This window comes from Phasianus colchicus, chromosome 13 (assembly GCF_987193195.1).
Source record: "Phasianus colchicus chromosome 13, bPhaCol1.hap1.1, whole genome shotgun sequence".
Taxonomy (NCBI): Eukaryota; Metazoa; Chordata; class Aves; order Galliformes; family Phasianidae; genus Phasianus; species Phasianus colchicus.
The window spans coordinates 14,054,858-14,080,461 of record NC_143448.1 but is presented as its reverse complement, the minus strand read 5'-3'; the positions used below and the strand labels follow the sequence as shown (position 1 = coordinate 14,080,461).

At 35.6% G+C, this 25,604-nt stretch overlaps 1 long non-coding RNA gene across 5 annotated transcripts in view; it reads right to left on the bottom strand.

Moving 5' to 3' along the window:
* LOC149916170 (uncharacterized) overlaps positions 1-25,604 on the bottom strand; it is a 201,436-nt gene that overhangs the window by 81,706 nt on the left and 94,126 nt on the right. Inside the window, exon 4 of one of the 5 annotated variants that reach the window (XR_016470605.1) lies at positions 10,394-11,069. The exons of the other annotated variants lie outside the window; for them this stretch is intronic. This is a non-coding gene — a long non-coding RNA (uncharacterized LOC149916170). Of the gene's footprint in view, positions 1-10,393; positions 11,070-25,604 lie in introns of those variants that run through there. 5 annotated transcript variants of the gene reach the window in all.

Below are 25,604 nucleotides of genomic sequence, written 5' to 3'. Positions count from 1 at the left end.
ATAATACTGTTGGAATTTTGTGCCCTAGTTGCAGATGTTAGGTATCTGGCAGGTCAGATTCTCACTGGAAGAAAAAATAGTATCATGGAATAAAGAGAATATTCTTAAAGCAGCTTATTTTAGTCCTTTATGCAGTAATCTGGGAAATAGTGTTGCCCCAAATAATTGTGATTGCAGAAGTGATTCAGCAACCTTGTCCTGTAATGTCTAGGACTATATCTATGGTTTGGGTCTGCCTTAAGCACTGGCTCTAGTTTAAGAGAAAGAAGACAAATTTCTGGACTGCTAGTAGTACTTCATCCAAGAAAAAAAAAACACCTCAAGCAAAAATCATGAAATGTCTCTTCACAAGCTACACATCACTTGTCTGCTATTAAAGTAAGCTGTGTCTCCACCTTGCCTTGGGTGACTTTTACTGAAAATAATGTACATGTCCTTTCTTTTAGTACTGAAAGGATGACCAGGTTAAAAGTCTGAATAATCTGTACTCAGATTGAAGAATCACTTTTCTTAGAAGAAACTCTTTGCAAAGCTAAATATTTCAGTCTAGTCCTTACCATGTAAAAAATAAAATGTACAATCTGTTCCTTGCCATCACTTCCTTAGGCAAATGCACATGAAGGGAGAGCCTAGAGTGTTTTGTGAATATGAAGAATAGTGTAACATTGAAAGAGGTAGGTCAGATGGGACAAAACATAATAAATAAAAGAGAAAAGGATGACAGGTGATGTACACGAGGGTAATGTCAATACTATACTTCTCTTAAAAGGTCTTCATATTTCTCTATGCATCCTAGAAAGTCATGATAGGTTTTTGTATCTGCTAGTTGTGCTATAGTTTGGGAACTAAAATAAGAAAAAAATGCCTCCTTATTTGTAGTTTTTATATAACTAATGAAATGAGATGAGAGACAGCATCAGCACTAGCACAGTTCTAACTCTGATTTATTGCTCATTCTTCAAAAGGGATTGATTCATTTTATCCCACTGTGATGCTCACCACCATATTACTTCCTTGAAAATGGGTTTGTTGATCTAAATATCACCCATCAGAAACAAAGCAATCAGCATCTCTTAGATAGAACTCCAGTATCTCATGGCTACAATACTCCAGCCCAAAGCAATTTACTAAGATGACAAATCTCTATGTAAACCTAAAAAAAAAGAAATGATACCTCAGTATCAATCATGCAACTTGTAGGGGTGTGGTTATTATGAAACAGGTATATTTATGGGTAGCACTCAGCTGCTGAATAGCATAATACCCAAGGATATTATTGTCTCATGATAATCATCCCATGCTGGGTTTTAGTGCTTATAATTCTCACTTTCCTGTTAGAAAGATCATCTTCTATTAAGCTTTTTATATTATCTACTAGCATAGACAGTAACTGAGCCTTACCTCTTGTATTTAAACTAATTATTAGATGAGTTCAATTATTGGTTTAGAAATCAATTATTTAGAAAAATCTCTCATTTTAGTACTTTCCTAAAACATTCATTTTTTTATTACTTATTTGTTTGTACAGCAGAGCAAACTCCCAAAATCGACCTACCAAATTTATATGCTATGCAAATACTTTTACAGAAAGTAATAGGAATGTGTTTGAAAATTATTGTTTTAACAGATAAATCCTAATAGAACCATAAAAACAAATTTTAAAATGTTTTCTTGCTGTGGCATCTGTTGAAGAACAAGTTCTATTAGCTACTTATCCTGCTTCCATAGTTTATGTAGCAGTTCAATTCATGAGGGAAAAGAATCACCTCCCTTTAACATCATTCACAATGAAGAAATGTAGGTGGGCTGTGACTGATGTCTTGGAGTCTGAAAATGACAGACTAGGTCCTGAACTTGGCTTTGGTGATGTGATGTGATGGTACTTTTTTCCTGGCAAGTATTACTATTCAGAATCCTACAGGTGGTAGTAGGGAAGACTGTTTCATTGTTTGTGACTCGTATTTTGAGGCACTTCTTAGTTACTGACATAGTTCTGGAAACAGTACAACATAGCTGAAATGTTCATAAACTATTCTGACCAGATAGGACAAAAATCATAATAACAAGGATAATTAAGTGCTGTAACAGGACACTCCATAGGGTGTTTTCCAGCAGTCCTGGTCTGAACTTAGAGGCTGGAGCAGATGTCCTCCTACAGTCCCTCCCCAAAAGTCTCTTTGCTTCATTCTTTGAGATGCAGAGGAGGCACCACCAAGTCACTCTGCGGAGGAGCTCCCAGCTCTGGGGAGAACAGGGTTTGGGCTTTCAGCTCTGCTTTCAATCTTTTTCAGAACAAGAGGATACAAACCAAGTAGCCTACCCAATAGCCTACCCACCCCTGAAGCAGAAAAAGCTGACAAAGAACAAGTAAATGAATAGTAAAGCCTTGGGGTTACAATCCTGAGAGATGTACTGCTTGAACTACACTCAGTTTTCTGGGAGCTGAAATATTATAAAATGATAAAACTGCAAGTTTTTAATATGTTTATAGTTCTTCTGTATGTAAAAGACTCAGCTCAATGCCACAGGCAAACTGCACAACTCCTCCAGAAAGCAGGATTCATTGCATAGCCTCGCTGATATAATCTGTTCTTGAGAAGGTGGCATTTTTGCAGATTAAGTATATAGATTCAGATACATAGATATAGATTTGGACTGCAGTAATATAGATTCAGACTGTAGTAATACCAGTCTACCTTAGACAGATGAGAATAACACACAGATCTGGTATTTGTTTTGGGAACTTGCAGTACCAAAAGGAATGATGCCACTACCCAAAACAGAAATTCTAGACCAAGATATTTTTGCAGATTCAAAATCAAAATCTTGAATCCAAACCTAAATATAAGATTTCTTTTTCACTTATCACCTGCTGGCTATATGTTACTACTCTCCATTTACAATCATCAAAGTGAGATGAGAATATAATCAGTTCCTAGTGACCTGTATTACACCAAGGGTCTGAGTTCAGAATCTGTACCCAAATGCCTAAAACAAAATCCAACACTACATCCTGCCATTGTTTTTACATTAGAGTTTTTCTGAAGATAAACATAGTCAAGATGGTTTAGGCAGCTTTTATTTTTCTTTCTTTAATTTTGCTACATTGTCAGGCTTTTAGTTAATTTGAACAAATTGTGACAGTTCTCACTAATGATGAGGATGTTGATGCCTCATATTATTATTATTACAATATTAATTAAAGTAGAATTGCATGAAGGAAATCTGCTCCACTTGCATTCAGCATTTATATATGGCAAATGTTCTCATCCTATTTTTATCATGTGGCAAGCAAATAGGGAACAACTCAGAAAGCACCAGAGCTGTGACAAGAATGGCATTTTCATTTTTCTAAAGATTTTGTAATTTCCAAACTGTTTTTATACCCATCAGATAGTAAATCCTATCACTTCAAAATTCTCCATGAAAGAAAATTCCAACCATAACAAATCAAAATACTGTCTCAAGTCAGCTACTGGCAGATTTTATTTCAACAAAAATCAAAATGTTTCATTTGGCTGCAACTATACTTTAATATAGAATACAAAATAGAAATACTTTTTAAACAAGAGCCCCTGTTGCAAGGAAAAATTACATTTATAAGGAAAAAAATAAAATATTTTGTTAGAAAATACAAAAGCAGGATAAATCAGAAAGTGCTTTACCAACACATGATTCATAGAATCAACAACATTAAAAGTCTTAAAAAGCATTTAGGTATGATGAAAATGTACTTTTCAATAAAATTTCAAAAACAATTTTCAATAAACACTTAAAAAATCTCAGGAGAAACTTCCAGATCAGTTAGTTCCTGATATGCCACCTCTTGGAAATAAGAGGCAAAAGTCCCTTTTAGATTTACTGCCAGACAGTTGGTTTCAACTCAGATTGCTTCCAGCATAATCCTGGCTAAGATTACAGGAGACAGCACAGCTGATTGGAGCCATCCCTGGTGATGAGGGCTAACAGAACCTAAAGGCTTCCAGCTACTTCCCCTAGTTAAGGTTCTTTATGCCTCCCTCTCCTCTGCAGGGTACTGCACTTCACTGTCCAGGAACACTTTCAAAGGAACAAACCCATTACATCTTTTTTTTCTATGGCTGGAAGAACAGTTTCCATTCACCTAAACTTCCCTTATCTATAAGGAAGTAAAGATGACTGAAGTCTCTTCAGCATCATCCTGACATGAATATTCTTAGTTTTCCTAAGATTTTGTTATTACATACGCAAGCACTTGAGTTCAACTACTGCTTGAGTAATCACTTGAGTATAGCATTACTTCTCCTTAAAACTGTAGTACAGCAAAACAAAAATATGCTAGCAGCCTTTCCATTTTTCCTTCTGTCCCTTAGTATATGACATCTTTGTTCTGCTCACAAATGTATTTGGAAAGGAATGTATTCCCACTTAGCAGGTCAGACTTCGAGTGTACTCTCCAGTGTAAATCGGGAAATGCTCCAATGAGCTTCATGAGTTTGCACGAATAAATTGCTCATGCCTTTGCATTCCTAATTAGCGCACAGGACCAAATGTTGAGACTTTTAAAAGTCAATAACAATCACTTATTTGAACAAGGATACAGTACTACTAGATGCTTTTTTCACAGACTTCTGCAAGAAGATATAAAAGTCAAAGAAGGTAATAGAGGCAATGGAAGGATACCCCCACGCATTATAAAAATGCTTGAATTTGGCAAATATTTCTAAAGTTTATGCTCAACGAACATAGCAAGAAAATTATATACAACAAGCTACTTATTATTTTTTACATTTAACAGCAATATCACAACTGCTTTTGCCTTATTTAGAGAAGAGCAATTTCTCATTGACCTTAGACTTGTGAAAATTAGGTGGAATTAGGTATAGTATGTCAAAAATGAACACCTGTTTAGTAACATAAACATATTTAAATATCAACCTTTCCCTCTGATTGGTTTTAGTAAGAGCAACTACTGACTAGAAACAGAAATTTGAAACCATGACCTTCCATGACAGCAGTTAATGTGTGGTGCCATTAAATCCTGTTATTGGATTATCTCATTAAGAGAAAAGGGCAGTTTTCAGTAACTTTTTTTTTTTTTTTTTTTTTTTTCAAATCAGCATGACTTGTACAGTTCTGAACAAATCTAAAGTAAGTAAAATTTCTGTCCTAAATCTACGCTTGCACAGAAGGCTACAGTCAACATAGTACACGTAAAAATAAAACATTAAGAACATCTCTCATGAAAAGTAGCTGTGTTTTTCTTTTATAAATGTTTTGAGTAAGGGGTTCTTTTATGCCACAACTCTCCCTAATGTACTGGACAAGATATTCAGAATGCAGGTAAGATTGCTAATCTAAATAATGTTTGGTAAGAGAAAGTCTGCTTTATTGTTTGTTAAACTTTTATTAAGGCAAACATGTGCCCACCAATATCACAACTGTTCACATTCTTAAATTTTCAGATAAATACTTTGTGCTAAAGTTCAAACTTGGAGCAAACGTTTTTCACATGTAGGAAACATACAACTGGGATTTTCAAAATCATAATCTTGTCATAGCAGATTATTAAATGATCAAAGCAATAAAAATATGAATTGGGGTTTAAACTTTTATGAAAAAGCAGTTATATTGTAGGATCAGACTTTTTAATAGACTGCAGGCATTAAACAGGCCTTGTATTAGGCTTTGAAATTAATGAGTCACTGTATAACATTCCAGTCTTCATAGATTGATAAGATTAATGCTTGCTTATATAGCAAATTCAATGGCTCATTTAATTTCATATGAATGTTTAAAGTTAAATTGCTTTTGGATTAAGTCTAAACTCATTATTCATTTTCATGTGTGAAAGAACTTTCATTTTTCTTTCATTTTACTTAATCAAGTGCATCATCATTAAGTAAAGGCTATGAACTTAGATAGCTGAGAAATAAGGAAGTTTATTAATTTAGTTTAAAAAAGATCTATTTGTTAAATTTAATTCAATGACCATTTTATTTTCAATAAGAAGTTAGGAAAAATAGTGACTGCAAGTTATTTAGTTTTCCCATAATGATATGAGAGGGAGAAAGTGTAAGTACTTTTGGGCAATATGGTAGTAGCATATTAATCTCCCTGAGTTCGGAAGGCACCTCACGTTAAACATATTTTCGTATTCATGTCTCTATTTTGCATTTTGAAAAACTGATCTCCCCTCATTGCTACACAGTAAGATTTTTGCTAACACTTGGCTCACAATGCATATAAAGTGATTGATTTCTCTGGATATATATCAGTTTACTTCAGGTATAGATGAGACTGCTCTGCTCACCAGTTTAGAGGGGTATTATCAGCTGGGCTCAAATATTGCATTTAACTTCAGAGTCGTGGGTGCCAAGCAAAAACTATAGTACCCTTTTCAAATGGGAAAAGACACATTAACTTATCAGCAGAAGTCATGCATCAGTTTCCACTGCCATTCTACACAGAATGCATTCTATTACCATACACATTCACTCTCATCACAGAATTAGACACTGTGCACTAATTACAAGCTCCAGAATAAATATCTCTTAAAAAACACTCACACATCCTCTTAATATGTAAACCACAATGCCTTGAATAAGGAGCATGGCTGAGGGACCACAAAACCCCTCTCTGGGATTTACCTGGGATTATCAGAGTTTAAGAGTGTTACCTAATGAATTATTCAAAATGAATTAATAGCTTGGGAGAGTCCTTCACCTCTCTGACACGACTTCATTTTCTTTAGATAAGACTTCTCAGCAGTCAGCCACCGGCAAACAATTTTGTTTTCACCTTTCAGAGTGTGTGCAACTACTTGCACTATAGACAGTGAAAAATATATTTTCTTGCAAAACAATAATAATTTCACCTAACTGCAATGCAATTTATTGAGGGATCTCTGGGAGCTTTGCTCTTCTGGCGTGATTACCACCATTACAGACAATAACCTGAGCAAGTCCAAAACCCTGGGCAGACCCAATGGCTGCTGCATTCTATCAAGCACTCTGTTCTTTAGGTAACATTGTCCATTTTCTCTGAAATGATGTGCAGCATTCCATAAAGAAATGGGACGACATTTTAAGTTGTTCATTGTATATAAAAAGTATTTTTAAATGAGAAGACATATTCTACTTTTTTATTATATTTATCTGCTCTTTTCCCCAAATAACATCTTAGTTAGGAAGGATGGAAAGATCTGCTTGTTCCACTGCTGCATTTTATTTATTTATGGATTTATTTAATTAACAAGAGAAACCTACTTTTCTTCATAATTGACTTTGCATAATATGTCTAATGCCAGGATGTCATACGGTTTGCAAATGGTGTGAATCTGTACACAAAGACACATACACCCTACATAGAACTGGAGCTTCACATCTCACTGTGTGATTTACTGTAAACTGTAAGCACTTGCGAATAGAAGCACCATACGTAATGCTTTTTATGATACATGAATTAGTGTTAATCATACAGTAACAGAAGTAATTCAAAATAGGCCTACGTTTTCAAGTTGGCTGTTCTTTTACTCAAGAAAGCAGAAAACAGCAGAACTTCTAGTAAGCTGTCACTAAAACTGGACATTTCAAACTGGATAATGACTTTGACTTCATGCTGAGTCAGGGACAAATAAAATTAAGATTCCTCTCTTCCTCACCTCAAATGTCAACCACACAGAACATGGGTATGCAAGATCAGTGAGTTTTATAGCATAATACTCCTGCATACCCTGAGAAGCCACAGGAGTTATTGCTGTGCTTTCTCTTCCATCTTACATGATGGGCAGACAAACTGACCTGGCATCTGTGGTAGTGTAATTTGTTGCTGCCTTTGGTTTACAGCAAATTACTCCGCCGTGTAGCAAAGTTGAAGAAAGCAGGAAATATGTCTCTAAGGCACATTTCCTTTGAGGCTATTCCAGAAAGGGATAGCAGCTTATGCCCTTTTTTGATCAACAACTATCTTTGAAAATAAATCCACCCACATTTCCCAGGAGGTTTGATACAGCTCCTCAATCATTCACAACTCTCAAGGGATCCTGCTGCAGCACATCCAGTCCTCTCCCCATTCTGTCTCCTCCAGGGAAGACTGGTTGGGGTTAAAGCAGGGAAAAGAGTAAGGACTATGGGCTGGAAATAACAATAATGAAAATAGTAATGTAACATGGCAGCAGTAGTGATATGAAGGCTGAAAGAGCAGCAGTGTTGTAGAGATCAAAGCAGTGGGGAACTGTTCTTTGTACTATTAATATCTTCCATATTTTTAAAGTGAAGAAGAAATGTAAAAGGCAAACTTTATACCGTTTTCCCTCAGGCCACCACCATTAGAGGCACTTGATAAACCTTGCAGACTCTTACAGAAGGACAGCGGGCCACTGGAGTATAGAATATAACATGTACTATCTAAAAAGCTAACATGACAGATACAAGGCAAAGCAAGTATTCAATTTGGGCTATCATGAAAAAAGTAAGAAAGAAAAGCAAGAAAAGAATCTTTTGTGACAGTTTGCCAAGGAAATGGCCCTGTGGTATCTGGAAGCATAGCCCTGAGCCAACAGAGTAGCTGGGTATGCACTGGTTTGCAGCTATGTGAAACTGTACTTATCCAGAACAATCCTGGGAAAAAATAGCCCAAGATTTTTTGTCATGCTTTTCTTTCCTCCTTAATCTTAATGAAAAACGTTTAGACATTGTCGTCTGTTTCTAGTCACACCTAAAAGAAATTATATAATGCCTTCTCTCTGCTTTCCTGCCCACGCTCTTAGATCAGAGACCCTACTGGGCAACGCAGCATCTGCATAAAAGACCAACCTTGTTGACTCCTGTACTGTTCTCTTATATATTTGGATTTCAGATCTTGATAACCCACACAGAAAAGACAGTTTTCTTTCATGTACAGGAAATAGAATTAAAAAAAAAAAAAAGTCATTTAGAAAAATGGATTAAAAGTAAAATGGATATCTAGAAATGATATAGGACAAAGTGCCAAGTGAAAGTTTTGCTTTTCTCATACTGTCTTATATACAATTCCCCTCTCTGTTTGCAGCCAAGCTGCAAACTCTCTGTGAGTAGAATTGTCTCATCTGTAACTTAGTTGACTCAAGGAAAATGAGAGGTAGGTCATCATTGTATCACTGGATAACACAATAGGACATGCATTAGCTTTAGAAGCTGGATTACTGAGTAAATTATTTGCCAAAGATGACAGTGGATCTTGTAACTGCAATACATTGTCTGCTTGAAAGAGACTGAATATAAAGAATTTTTACATTATAAACAAATGAATTGGTTTAATATATTTCCAACAAAACAATCTCCTGTTGGAAAATACTTTTTCAGAGAAATTCAGCTTCTCCTATTTTATTGCTTATTAAAATTTCTCAATAATGCTCATTAAAATTCCTTGTTGGAAGCTTCTAATGATTTATCAAATTTGATTACTTATTCAACATAATCCACTTTTAATGTTCTGTATATTTATTTGCAGTTTCATGATCTGTCAGTGGAAAATTAATACTATACCCTATATAATGTTATTGAAAACAGCTTCTTCTCTACTGTACCAAATAGCTAAGTCTCTGATGATGCTCTTGTAGCAAATCTTTCATGCTGCCTCTTCTTTCACCAGAATATGACATCAAAATAATAAAAAAATAAAAAAAACAATTTTAAGCCTAAACTTTGAGTTTGAAATGCACATTACTTTTTGAAGCTGCTATTTAGAATTTTCCTTTTGTATTAAAGTTATTTGTTCCACTTCTGAACAAAATTGAACTTCAAGATATCCACATTTCCTGAATAGAAATTCTATATTTTGTTCAGCTCTGTTTAAAAATTCAGTATGTTATGCATTGCTCTCATCGCTCAGAATAGTGCTATTTAGAATTGTGCTATTTGTGGAATATTTGACAATTATTAACAAAATATCATTTCAGCCTAGCTTATAACTTCAGTTTGAATTCTATTTGATAGTGTTTATATGCTAGCTGAAGTGTTTTTCATGTGTTACAATGACATCTTCAGATGTCTTTCACTATCTTACAGTTTTCAAATGAGGCAGCTCAAACAGGACTCTTTTTAGTGGCAATTTCATGAAAATCATCTAAAGAAAAAGGTTATTTAGAAGAAAATGGAAGGGGGGAGAACACAAAAAGTAAATGAGGCAATACATTTCCAGCTAGGTTAAATGTCAGATTACAATTCAAAGACTCAATAATGGTAGGCAACCGTTGTCAGATTCAAATGACTGAGAAATGATGGGTCTGATTCTATAGGTGCTATAGAATCTACCATATTTGGCCATTTGAAAAGCTGAATGGGGCAGATTCTCAGTGGATGTAAAACTTCCAAAGCCAACAAAATGTCAAACAGATGATGAAAAGTTATATCAGACGAAGATCAACCTCAAGTTATATTAGTTACATACGTATATCACATACATATAGAAGCATAAGGTAATGCTGTATTACTTATGTTATCTTTTTGAAAGGTGGTCCTATAATTACACTGGCAAAATACTTTTTTTTCCAACTAAGCAGCACAGTTTTGAAATACCCCATTTCAATAAAATCCAGACTGTACATTTGCATGAGACTGTGCATGTATTTGAGCTTGACATAAGCTTGCAATGAGAAACACCTTGCCACACATAATACTTGCTCTAGCTATTAAATGTTCTCTACTTGCCTTTTTCTTTTCGTAGGCAGAGAGATCCTGGTATTGCAGGATCATCCCCTGAGTAATGCATGTAAAAACATAACACAAAAATTGCCAAATTTGTGGTGGAACAGCACAGGCTTCGCGTTTGCCTGTGCTGTAGTGCTTTGACTTTTAGGAACAAATACGCACATTTCCCATTGGCTTCTAGAAAAACACATGAGGAATTTTTTCTTTACCTTCCCCACTCCTTCGTGAATTATGGAGAAGTAAGCACATTTTTAAGTACAGTTTTGCAGACATGAGATACAGCTCCACTATGTGCAAGACAAATTGAAGCTCATTTATGAAAGTACATCTGAAAATGCCAAGGGAGTAGACTTATCAAAGTGATGACATCAAGTTGTCACTCATTCTTCGTACATGCACCTGTGATTGAGAAAAGTGTTTTCTTTAATATAACTTGATATTTGAAGAGAATATGACAAAATGAAGTCCCATCCCTTCATCATTTACATTATGCCTTAGGGGTACAAAGTTGATCTAAGACATTCTGATTTATGCCTATTAGTGAAGCTGTATCCACAGATGATTAAAAGGCTTATTCTGATTCCTATAAAATAGTCAATATCACAGTTAGGGAAACCTATTAGGTATAATTAAATTACAGCTATAAATGCCATATATATGAGATATTTTATGATAAATACCACTTGATGTGCCAGCATTTAAAAGAGTTCATCCTGTCCACCCTCATCCTAAATACAGACCCCAAACTACGGTGCATGAAAAATAATGTGCATTAAAAAAAAATAAAAAGCAAAAAGGAAGCTGTCCTGCTTAAAGACTAAGTTATAACTAACCTATCAGCCTCTTGTGCTTTCTCTTTTGACATTGTGCAGACTATATCATGAAAGGACAAGCATAACGAAAATACCTTTTGTCTTTATCTAATATATATATATATATATTGCAAAACAAAATGTAATAGAGACATGCAGAAAGTGGAAACAAGATACACACCACCATGTGAACCTAGGAGAGATCAGTGTACAATTTACATGTCACTGTAAATAAGCTTTGGATGGGACTGGGGCAAGAAAAGAACAACAGTGTGTTGTAAGCAATGCATTTCTCACATTTGATGTGCAGAAGAGACATGTAGCAGTTTTTACTCTGAACCATATGCAATTAACTCAGCAGCAAACATTAGGGGTCAAGAGCCAGAAGCATATCCAAATGTGCACTGTAGCAAAGAACAGACAGTTATACTAAGATCAATCCTGAATATGTCTGTTTGGAATTTCTAGTTTACCTTTACAAATGTAATGAAAGGTAGACAGGCTGCAGATACCCTAAGCAAAAAATAATAACAATTAAAAAAATTGATTAATACACTGTTTCAATTTGCTTCAGGAATGAAGATGTAGAAGTTATTTCCACATGGAGAAAATTGTAGTTAACTAGTGACATTAGGGCAGGGAGCAAACATAAAAACTGCAATTAAAGTTGACCTAAGATCAATCTAGTTTGATATACTCTCTGGATGATGCAAGCATCATATGCTTGGGATAGGTGTAAGAAACTTCCAGAGCAATAAAAACCTACAATTGTATTCAATTCTGTTGCTGAAGGAGTTCATGCTATGCCATGCTAGGTAGTTCACTGTAAATACATATAGAACTATTGCAGTACCCTCCTTATGACTTTTCCACTTCTCAGTCCTTTGAAAAGTTTATTAAAGGCTGCAGTATATTCAGTCAATTGCATGACACACTCATATTTTCTAATACTATTTTCTCCTAAGAGTCTTTATTCTAATAGTAACTCTCATTCTGTTTTTCAGGCTGCTACTTCCCTGTGTATAAAACAATCTCTATGCTCTTGCACAAGCAGAAGACAAGTGACGGAAAGCAACAGGGCACAGGCCCTGCAGGGGATGCCCATGCCCAGTGACCAGGTTGGCCAGTTCAGTGACAGAAGTATTTCTATGTGAAAGGAAAAAAAAATCCAGAAGTTATACAGTTCTGAAGCATGTAAAAGTGACCCGGGAGAGGAAGTACATAGCTGGTTTGGAGTATCTTAGTAAAAAAGAAAGTTCTGTAACGTGACCAGGCTTTCTATAACCATCTGAAAAAAAGTTAACTGCACCCAGGTCCCAATTAAGACAGGGATTTTGGCTAGTATCTACAATCATAGAATGGTTTGTGTTGGCAGGGGCCTTTAAGATCATCTAGTTCCAATACCCCTGCTAGTTGTAATTGTTTTGACTTTGGTGAAAATGCTCATCTGTTCAACATTGGAATGATGAAATGAGTCCTACAGAGTTATGCATACAGATGAGACAAATGTTAGTTCAGGTGGGATATTATGCTATTTTGGGACAGATGTTCAAAAGCAGTGAAGTCAGTGGCACTAAAATAGAGTTGAATTTGGCCCTATTCATACATTTATACACCCTGCTGCACTATGTCTTTTCCTTTCCTTCATTTTTTCATTCCAGTGTCTCACTTCACAACAAACTGTATGAGACAAAGCCTCCTCAGGGAACAGCCAGAGATTTGAAATTCACATCACTTTTACCCTTAAGCCTGTCAGATGATCAGATAGCCGAGAAACTGCTAATAGCTTATGCTCTGGTGAAATATGTTTTTCTGTACATGATTACCTTTGTATTTTGTTCCCCTTATCCCTGATTGTCAGCATTTTAATTAAAAGTAGAGGTGTGAGAACATGGGAAAACCTGTCTGCAGAACAATGCTGACTTTGATTTAAGTTAGTGTACTAAGTTTGTAAATTTGGAACCCAATTTTCTGCTGCTGTCATTTGGAGCAGTACCATGGAAGCTGATGCTGAGCAATTCCAGCTTTTCTTCAGAGACACCTACATCTCAGCAAATGTGGCAGAGGGAGCATAGCAACATCAACCTGTAAGCCTTGGAGAAACCTTCCACGGGTGTTTTAAGCAGCTATTACTTCTCTGATTTCAAGCTTACGTCCTTACACCACTGCGAGACCATGGGATGGCTGCTCAGCTTCGCCAGCTGCTCAGCTGGCCAGTTTTCTGGTGCTTAAAATCTGTCTCAATCAGCTCTATGGCTGAATCTAACAGATCTAGCTTTTGTCTTCCAGAGACTACTGATCTGTAATGAATAAAATAAGTAGTCTGTCTAATTTCTCAGCTGCAGTCTTTTAGTGTACATCAAAATCCAGGAGCACACTGATTTTCATTTGGCCATTCAGGAAAGGTGAAGATGGAAACCTCCTTAATAAGCACAAGTCAAATCTTTACAGTTCATAAGACACATAACCAAAGAAAAAGGCATGCTACCATGTGGATATTCACTCCCCTTTACTGCAGGGGAAAAACTTCTGCAGAAGAATGGGACAAACAACAAAGGGCAGGAACATTTTCATTTGTCACTACGATCCTAGCTATTTTATTTGCTGACTTCTGTGGTACTTGACGTAATGTTTAATTATATACAGATTCACAGCCACCTAACATATTGACAACAGCTCTGGCTTTGACAGGATTGGCCTGTTCAAAGTCACATTTAGGCACAATTATGATCCAGAATTAGATCTCCTCCATATTCCCTGGGAGGCCCAAGTGGTAGCAGCCACAGATCTTTATTGGATTCACAATTGTACAGCTCACTCACTTCTGCAGATGAAAATTTTACACCTGAATTACATAAAGGCTTTTTGAAAGTAGCTAAGCTCTATTGAAATTTTTAGAATAGAAACTGTGAAAGAAAGAGAAATCCCTATGCTTCTCCTTGCTGTACAGTACTTGAGATTACTGTTTTACTTTTCTCAAGATTTTTCTGATAACAAAAACCTACCTTTTTCATACCAACACAAAAGTAGCTCTCCACTGCAAGGTAAAATGGTACTGTTCTATCATAAATCAGTGAGAAGATTAGAATATATGATTTTTTTTCAGGTGGAGACATAGTGCAAATCAACCAAGCCAGGTAACACAATAATTTGACAGAAAATAACAAGATGAAAGGAAGTAAAACAATATGATACAGATGAAAGGTGATATAGCAAAAACATGACAAGAACTGAGCATAAAGTAATAGCATTAGGACTCAAGAAATATGAAGTGAAGAAAAAGAATCAGCCTGATATGTTTTCTGATGATGCTGCATAGGAAGAAGCATTATGAGGATACGCTGCAGTGACAAAACATACTTTTGGACTACACAACAGGCAAATGGACAGAACAGAAAAGCACACTGGAAACAGGACAAAACATTCTGCTATTTATACTTCAAAGATATTATTTCAATTTTAAGTAGCTGAAATTAATAAAGTATTCTTATGGAGACATTAAAATAATTGAAAGCATTCATTATATTGATATAAATAACCTAAAGGTCTCATCAAAGACAGCAGCGGTCAGTAGAAATACTCCACTCTCCAAGCACCAATACCACGTTCCAGTGCTGTGTGATTGAGATTTAGGATCGTGAGAGAGAGCAGCCCTTGACCCTTACCTATCTGAGCGATAGAGGATGTGCGTATGAAAGTTCCAGTCTATTTTATTTCACTGTAATATACCACACTGTTGAGTCCTAAATAAGTGCCTCTGCTATGTTTATGTATTTCTGTATTTAAAAACAAGGTAAAATTACTGAAGTTAAGACAAATCTCAGTTTCAGATTGTCTGTGTGACTTTTAGGATACTGTGTTTTCTTTCTCTGGTAGGAAAGTAGGTTGCTGATATTCTTGGTTCATCTTTGCTCGCAGAGGTAAAATTAGAGGCCCTGAGACTCCTGCTGGTAGAACAAGCTCTCAATTTCTCACCGTCGAAATTCAATCTGATTTCTATCTTTTTCACTAAAAGGCTGTCAACAGAAAATAAGCAATTCCCATCAAAGAGTCATATTAGTTTCTGAGGTATATAAATTCAGCTGGTAGATGGAGAAACACTCAAAGTAATATAAATTGTTTTTGTTTTTTTTTTTAATTTGCATTTTCTAGGAAACAAAACAAAAACAATAACACAGGGCATAAACCCATCCAAAAGAAAATCATGAAAAAAAAGTGAAGTTGATTTATTGTTACGTCACTAATAACTTCTTTTCTAACCATGGCCCTGGGTTTGTTTTTACTCTTCCTTATGGGATGTAACTCCACTGACCTGGTTATCCTTCATATATTGTGATGGAAAGCAGGATGACAGTCATTCTTGCACTTACAATGAATAGCACACAACTGAAATCAGAAGTTTTCCTTGCAGTATACGATAGCATTAGATTTACTAGTATCCAGTGGGACTATCTTGATATGCCAGCAATACAACTCAACCTTTTCTACTTGTTGTAGCAGCATTCTAACAAAGTGTATCGAGTGTTTATTTCAGGTATGTTTTAGCATTTGACAGTCATACTTTGAAAATCAATTTATGTTTTATTTATAAAGAGAGGTTTTAAAAAAAAAGATTATGATATCTTACTTTTCAATCATTTACAATCTTAAAAGTATGTTTCCAGATTTTTTTTCCCACTGTAGTTGTTACAACTTCTCAAGGGAATTTCAAAAGTAGACAGATGTAACTTGAAGATAAATCAACACTTTCTGTGAAATCTTCTTCAACTGTCTTAGGCCTTTGAGAACAACATCTGAACTTAATACTTTTTCCTTTTATTTTGTGAGATATTTGAGCAAAAAGGTTATTCAGATTGAGATTCTTGGTCATACAAGATTTTGTTTTTCTTTATTACACAAGTTTATTTATAGCTTTTACTTATTTATTTATTTATTTCTCTTGGGCACTACTAGCTGAACAAGCACATAATCTAGAAATTCCTTTTCTTTCCTGCATGGCAGATGTTCTAAGTGCAAGCTCACTGTAACAAGTAGCTTGGTACTGTCTGGTCTCTGAACTGTGATTCAGTTTAGATTTATTCCTCTTGGTCAAAGAGGTTACTATCCCTGCTGTCAACCCCGTCCCTCTTTTGGAGATTACTTCCCCCAGGGCAACGGGAGCAAAGCAGGTGGTTTGTCTGCTCTTTTGACATCGCAGTTCACAACCTAGTATATTAACATAAACTGAAACAGACGGTGGGTTAAGTTAATATGCCAGACTGCTAACTGTTGCAGCTGAGTCTTTCCCAAAGCTCTCATTCTGCTGATGTTGCCACCAAGTTGGTAGACTACTTACAGGGACAGGGAGAGCAGTTACAGTCTTACAACTGCAGTTAAGGGCAAAAGAAACTTCAGATTTGAGCCCTAATCATAGTTGCTTGTTTATTGTTTTCTCATAGATCTTTGCTCTTGTTCATGTTCGATTCATCTTGGATTCTTGATAAGAACTTTAATCATAGCTTTTCCTTTCATAGCTCTGACTACTCAGAATTATAGCCTAATTAACTTTGATTTCATCCTTTTTGTTTGCAATGTAAAAGATGAATAAAAGAAAATATTAATGTTTCGGCTAAGTATAAAAGTACAGGTGCAGAATAGAACAGAAAATTCTGAAGAAAACCTGGAACAAGAATCCCAACATGCAACAGAGCAGCTCCCTGTTTAGTCACTGGATTATTCTGCCTACAAGAAAAGCAGCTTGTCTACACTAAGAGAGAGAGAGAGAGAGAGAGAGAGAGACAAAAGAGAAAACATAGAGGAAATGGTCAAAACTTGCTACTTGGTGAGATCATAAGAAAAAGCAAGTCCGTGACAAACAGTACCTCATTTACAACAGCTTTCTTAATGGGAGTTGCTTAGAAGCTCTAAGTAGGAGAGAGTATTAAACTCAGGGCTGTCTCCCATTTGATGCTTGTAATGCACTAGAAATATTTACCATGTAGCATTTAATAGCACTTAAAATCAAGCTTTCTCCCTATGATGTGTTGAGGAAGTGCCCGCTGTATAATCAAAAACCTGTAAGAGAAATAGATTAATCCACAGCTTCTAATGGTTTTTCTTTCCTTTTCCTGAAATTCTTTATTCATACAAATATATCGCTTTCTACCTGAAAAAATATTTATCAAACTGGGAAGACACACTACAAAGCTTCTTCCCAGGAGAGATTAAATGACCACAGATCTCAGAGCTTGCGGAAAAAAAAAATAAAATTCAGTATTTTATCCTTTTTTTTTTTTTTTTTTTTTTTTTTTTTAAATACATAAATCATCAAGAAAGGAAGAATTGAGGAAGGAAGCAGAAATCCTTGGCATTTATCTCACAGATGTTTAAGGCACTTCTAGATGAACAGGTTATAACTGCAAAGACAAATAAAATGAAATACTATGTAAAGAAAACTTTGAATAAACTCAGATATTCCACCATTTTTCAAGCAAACCATGTAATGATTCATTACAAGAATACATGAGATCTGAACTTATGTCTCTGCTTTGTCACAGGATGTATGTGTGGTTTCAGGCTCGTCCCTTCAACACAGATTTCAGAAGTACCTACATGCCCAAGGAAATAAATAACTATGAGTACTTTGTGTAGGAAATGAACATTTTCATACAGTTGAAAATCCTAGTTGGCACCATGGCAGCCATTTGACTCTTTAAGTGCCCAACTGTCTATAAAATATCCAGCACTTAATCGCTCTAAATAGGAAGAGCTGAATTCTTTTTTTCTATTCTGTCCATTTATTTTGCAGCTTAAGGCAAGGCTTCTCTGACTAAATACAGGTATGTCCTCCAGATGTCTCCATAAACAGCAGTGAATAATCTGCTACATACTCAAGGCTGTATTCAAACTATTCCAGCATCCTGGGGCTGCAACAGAAGAGCAGAAGCCTCAGGAGAAGACAGTGAGAGATACAGGAGCAGAAGCAACTTCAGGTTGTGTTTGCATGGAAATAAAGTACTTTGGTTCCCAACACCACCGGAAAGCTGAAGTGCAAAAAGGAATGAGAACATATGGTTTGTATGTATAAGGACAGAGTAGGAGAAGGGAGATAAATCACTTGCTTTATTTTTCTTAAGTGCTTCAGAAGAAATTTGATTCAGTTTTACACTGATTTATGGCATCATGAAATCAAAGTACACTGAGGAACATCCTGCAGAAAATCCATGCAAGGATGACGATAACGCACAGCAATTGTCCCTGCTAGCACACGGCTTTCTTTTTGTATCTTACTGTTGCACATAACTGGATTTCTCAGTGACATTAGGAGAAGGGAGGGCAAATCAGCTAGTCAACCTAGCTGATGTGCCACAGAGACTTGCAGTGTGCTGGATGATAATGGAGATGGCAGGGCAGCAAAAGTCCCCTTGGCATCCATGAGCAGCCCACTCCTGCACACAGCAAGAGCAGAAACACACACTTATGGAATGAACAAAACTCTGCCAAAGCGAAAGAAAATCTGGGTCCTGAAGAAAGAAAACCAAAGGAACCTGCAGAAAATGTTCTTAATCCAACAGGTCTGCAAATGCATAGGAAAGGGTATACAGAATTAGAAGTTACAACAAACCGAAGTGTGAACAAGAACTCTGAATTTAAAGAGGTTTGCTCTATGTCTAACACAATTCAATATATTCATTGACACCGTAGTTTAAAGGAAGTCAGAGTACACTGCATAACCGTGAATAATGCATAGCATTTTAGATGACAGGATCAGAATTCCTAAGGATTTTGACCTTACTAAATTGGACAGACAGTCTGAAATCACTAAGATGAGATTCAGTAACAACAAGCACAAGGTATTATACATAGGAAGGTAAAACAAAACTGTAATTACAAAATGGGAAAATAAGAGGCTGAGGCTACAGCAGGTCATGAATTGTTTAAGGCTGACCAAAATAACACTTTGGACTTAAAAAAAAAAAAAAAAAGAAGAAGACAAATGTGACTCTGGTATGTAATTATAAGACACTCATACAGAACATCAGGGAGATAATGATTGCACTCTATAGTCCATAGGAAATCTCATCCAGAATACCTTGTCTTCACAGTAGGTGATATACAGACAAATTACAAAGACTCCAGAGGTTAGTAACAAAAATTACTAGGATTTTTGAAAACATTTCTTAAGATGAAAGGTTAAAGTAATTTGATTTGCCCAAATCAGAAACAAAAAGATGCAGAGGGACGTGATTAATGTATTTAAAAATGTAAATGTCTATTACAAAGGAGATAGTGATGTGTTCTTCTCTGTGTAAACTGGACTTTATGCAAGAAGAAATAGACTTGATTTTCAGCATAGAAAATTTAACTTAGATGTCAGAAGAACTATGATAATTGTAAAGGACAATTAGGCACTGACATAAGCTCTAGAGAGCCCCAAATAACTTCTTCATCAAAAGTTTCTAAGAACAAACTAAGGAAATCTTTCCAAATGATGATCTGGATTTACGAGCTAACTCACTAGATTGGGAGACAGAGTTAGATCTACTAAATAACTTCCAGTTCTGGGATTAGAAATCTGTGATATTTAAAAGAGGCTAAAACAAGAATTTGTAAGATTTTATTTTAATTAATAAGGCCCTGGGCAATCTGATCTAGTTGTGGTACCCCTGTTCATTGCTGGGGAGTTGGACTGAATGGCCATCAGAGGTCCCTTCCAACTCTAGGATTCTATGATTCTGCTTGCAATAGATTATGTTAATATTGCTAAGAAACCTGAATGACAGGATCAGTATCACTGTACTACTTAACTAAAGGTCTGGCCCTTGCCCCAGCTTATACACTGTATTTTTTTCTGAAAAATACACCAAATTCCTTTCATGTACTTTATAATGATAAATCTATAGAAGACACTGGCCTTACCTCTAATGTAAAACTGGTGTGAGAAAAAACTGACATTCATTCTATTGAAACAAGCTCTTTTTTAAATTCATAAATTCTTCATCTTATCTTAAAAAGCAAACCTAGTTTTTCTTAATGTGTGAACAGATCAGAAATAGTGCTGCTGATCACAAACAAATCAAGATATCATCCAATTCTCTACCAGCAAAACAGGTGGTAGTAGAGTATGTTTCTTAAACAAAACTATTGAAAATATCACAACTGTAGAATAGAAATTGTATAAAAGGTTAGCATGTGTCTGCCTTCCTTTTTCTTAGCCTTCTTTTACAATGACATTTGTTGCATTATTCGTTCCAGCGATACTGATGTACTTAATGGTGAACAGGTCAACATGTTTGGGTGACAAAGGCACAGAAAGGAATTTCATCTCCACTGCAGTTCATGACAATTGCTTTTTGCAACTTCACAAGGTTCACAACTTCACTATCAGCTTTCTACATTCATGGGTCCAGACTGCAAATTTGCATTTTTGACCATCCTTTCATCTATATATATTACACTGTTTGCCTGTGGAAAGGAAAATCAGCCATCTAGGAGCACTTCTAACAGGGGTACACTGTGTAATTTATTTTAGATTGCCTAGAAATGACAATTCTTATAAAGCCTATCAGAGAGCTCTTGCTTACCTCAGATGACAAAACACAAGTAGTTCCCTCACATGGGGCTGAAGTGCTCCACACTGACCTGTCACACTGATTCCTTCCTCTCAGTAGGGCTGCTAGGATATGTTACATTTCATTTGTCATTTTGCAAACCACAGAAAAGTCAATAGAAAGCCAAAACACAAATGTTACAGCAAACACTTAATTTTCATTTACATGTCAGGATAACAGGAAAACAACTTGCAAAGACCGGGAATTAAATGCTCAGCCATCCATGCATAGTTACGGGCAATTGAGACCCAACCCAACAATATCTGAAGAAATGTTTCACCTTTTTATATTGCATAAGGAAAGGAAACAGAGACAATGATTCCTAAAAGGTTTCCATCTTTGTCTAGCAAGACACAAATTAGCTCTATGAAGACTGCAGATTATTATGACAAATAAAAGTAAAGGAAAAAAAAGTTGTGATTCCAATTGTCTTATTTTTCAGTCTATAATAAAAAGTAAAGCTGAATAAAAGATATAATATCAATTGTGCAACGTTAGAATATTGAAAATGACTTTTAATCTAAGCCATATGGAAAGAAATAGAATGTTTTCTTCAGAAATGGTGACTATATTTTCCAATGATCTAGATCCGTGATACCCTCTGTTTTTAAAGAAAAATAAAACAATTTTTCACAGAAAATGACAAGCATTTGTATGAATTTGAAGTGTTTCTACTTGAGAAAAAAAATACCTGCTTCATAATCCCCCTGTGACCTTTTTTTACTAACATTGGAATTCTTGATAAAGTCTACATACTAGTTGCAACAATATATGCTGCGATATTTCTTCACTGTTATGATAGTTTTTCAGCTGAGCATTCAGAGGTGAACGGGTTGGTAATGTTTCATGCATAGGATTATGTCTAGAAAATGTAGGAAATTCACTTAATATAGGAATAAAAGAATGAAGACTACATGCTGTATTGTCTTGGCTTGCTTTCTTTTACAAAAACATAGAATCTAGTATCAAGAATGAGTTATTTCCAGCAAATCCATGAAATACGAAATCATGAATATTTGAAAAACCTTCCTAAACTAAAAAGAGAACTGTCACCATCATTGCAGCTGATATACAAGGCAAGACAATGGAAATATGTTGTGCAATTGCGTATTTTTGTGATCACTTTGAGAAAATTACTAAATTGCAGTGGATCTGGATAAAAATGGAAATAAACTATGAGCTACTGTAACTCTGAGCTGTCATAGAGAAATGCTATGGCATCTTTTAATAACATCACGTAGTTAAGCAACAGCAGCTGCAGATTGAGAAGGCTGTATAAAATCCTACAAGACACTCTGCAAAAAGTGTTGGAGCATCAGCTGCTATTGTAATGTCTCAACATACATCAGCTACTATGCATAGCAGGACTAATTCAAGCATAGACATCATGATTAAAAATATTTCATATGTTATGATGCAGTAGTATTAAGGAATGACTATACACCCAAATCAGAATAATCACAGTCCTTGTGTTAACTCTGTTTCTATAAATTGAAACAGATACAGTGTCCCATACAAAATACTGTGCAGTACAGGCACAAAGAAAGTTCACCATCAGGGCACAGAGAAAACATGAAAATACAGAAGAAAATATGCCATAACTATAAGTGCAAAAGTAAATTCACATAGAGGAAATAAACAAAATGCAAAAGACCTACTGATACCGCAGAGCAAAAATATGATAATGGAAAATGCCTTGCATATGAGGTCATAAGCAGTAATTGTAGCAAGAGAACACATTATGTCAAAGGTTGTAGATTAAAAAAGAAAAAAAAAAGAAAAAAAAAGCAAAGTACAAAGACATCTTATCAAGGAAGCAGGCAGTGACTCAGGGGATGAGGCTTTGCATGTCCAACATTAATGCAATACAAAAACAAATAAATGCTTTATAAAGCTCAGGCTAGCATATGATTCAAGGGCAGGCACAGAAACAACCAGAAAGATGAATGCCGATGAGACAGTAGAACATCAGAGACTCTGCTGGGCTGTAAAGACTGACTTAGTCTTAAGTAAGGAAATAAAACAGAAAAGGCAAAATTGCACTAAGCTGAACCAAATTAAAATTTTAGTGCTGCACAACCATAATGATATGAGAATAAGCAAATTACAATCAGAATACAAAAAAAAAAAAAAAAGTACATAGATTGTAAAAATATGTGAGACACAGCTACCAGCTGAACTAAGTGAACTTATGAACCTAGAGAAAAAATTAATAAATTACACAAATGAGCAAAACACAAAAAACTCACAACAGGCAATTCTCTATGGTATCTCTATAAAAAAACCTCCTGAAAATTACTAAGCTGTATCTGAAAGACTGGGATGTCTTCCAAGGATGTTACACCTGGAAATAAATAGAACAATTCAGACTGTACAACACCTGTCTTGCAGAACACCCATTGCATTAAAACAAACAAAACCCCAAAATATTGGGAGCAATAAAGCAAATGAGGAAAAACAAAACAAAGCAAAACAAAACAGCCCCATCATTGCTAAGTAAATATCAAGGCAGTCATAGAGAATTCTAGGCAACCTGTGAATTTGCAAAGGTCCAAGTAATTTAAACAAAATACTAAGCTGAGAAAATTATCAAATACTTACTTCTATTTAAACCTGCTTGATTTAACAAAACCCATTATCCTTTAAAGACAGCTACTAGTTATACTAGGTGAACAACAGCCTCTCCACACACCAGCAGAGGGACAATTTCTCTGTGGCAAGAAGAAAAGACTACTAGTTCTCCTGAAAGTGAAACTACTCCATAGCATGAAGATGGAATAGACAGCACTATGCAGAGAGGTTCTAAATGCATCTTCTTGTGTTTATGAGAATGAGTCAAGAAAATTAGCAAAGAAAAAAAAGATTGAGATAAAACCGTAAGAGAACACAGTGTAACACAGCTTCACAAGGGCTTTCATGACAATACTATCAATAAATCCACCAAATCCTCAGTTCTGCTATTGGAACCTCAAGAATTAGCTTTAGAAACATGCATGTCCAGAAAGAAACCAGGTTCTGTTTGTCTGGATGCTTATCCTGAGCGGAACAGGATCATGAACAATAACAATACAGAAAATTCAACATTGTCCACGTCAGTTATGTACCAGGTTCAAGTCAGGGCTTGGAAAGAATCTAGAAAGGAACTACAGACAAAGATTTACATGCGTTGTGATTCACCACTATACTCAAACACTTGAGCACACAAGAGCAGCCCCACTTGACAGCATTAGAATTACTTTGTTTGGACATATAAATTGTTTCCAACAATCATATAGGAAATTCACAATACTACTTTCACACAGCCAAATACAAAGCCTCTTTCAAGAACACACTTATCTAGAACAAAATCTTCTACTTAGAAGGTTAAGGAAGAAGGTCTAAGATTAATAACAATATTTGAGGTCTGGTGGATGGATGAGATACTTAACAAAGTGCAACCCAAGAAACAGTGACTTTAGTCACCAAGACCTAGACAGAATCATGAATGGGATTTTCACAAAAAATGATATATGAAATATCTCATTGACACAGGCATGTCAGACTTCTCTAAAGTAGATGAACTGACAGGCATGACTGTACTGAAAGTTGTAAGCAAAGCAATACAGCATGTCAGCAGTTTGATGGCAGAACTGGGTTTTCTTGTACTGAGTTCCTGTTATTTTTCTAGACAGGAAAATTGAGATTCAGCTTATTATCAGCACTTTCATAATCAACCAGTTAAAAGCAAAGCTGAATGAGCACTACAGTTTCAAAGCTTGTAATAAAAAGATGTGGTAACAGTTGATCATAGCTCAGGCCAAATCGTTCTTAAGTAGAGAGAGAGTCTCATGCAAAGTCCGGTAAATATTCTTATGCTGAGAGATTAAAGTACAGTAATATCTGTAGTGTTACTACAACTCCTGATGGTTGAAGGGCAATATAGCAAAAGTGGAAAAGACATGCTAATATCAAATTCTACTGTGACAAACTGAAGAAATCAAACAAAAAATTCAGTCTTGATATCATATCTGATCAAACTGTTCCTTTTTTACACAGTTTTGTGGTGGATTGATAGCACTTTACCTGAAATCTCACATTCACTCTACAGCAACACAGAAGCAGACAAGGGTTGAGTGATCCTAAATCTTCGGAGAAAAGAGAAGCATCTGTGTTCAGAAGGTGTTTTCTGCTTGTGAAACAGATACTTTCCCATAGTTCCATTACAGCGCTAGTAGGTCCTTTGGTCAAGCACGGCCCTTGTTAGCTGCAAATCATTAAGTAGGTATATACTGTCCTTCAGTAGCTTACTTCTCCTCAGCCAAATACTTTGGATTCCATTAGGAAGTACCTAATTCTTCCAGAGAGATTTAATAAAGTAAATAACCTGTGAATTCTGGGTTTCATTTTAGGAGTGAAATGCCCAAAAATAAGACGCTTCTCGCTGAATCTTATATTAGGTTTGTTAAGAATACAGGCAGACTACAAACATTTGTAATTGTAGAGAGGTAGAAGTACCTTAAGATGAAATAATTAAAGAAAGCACTGAAATGCAC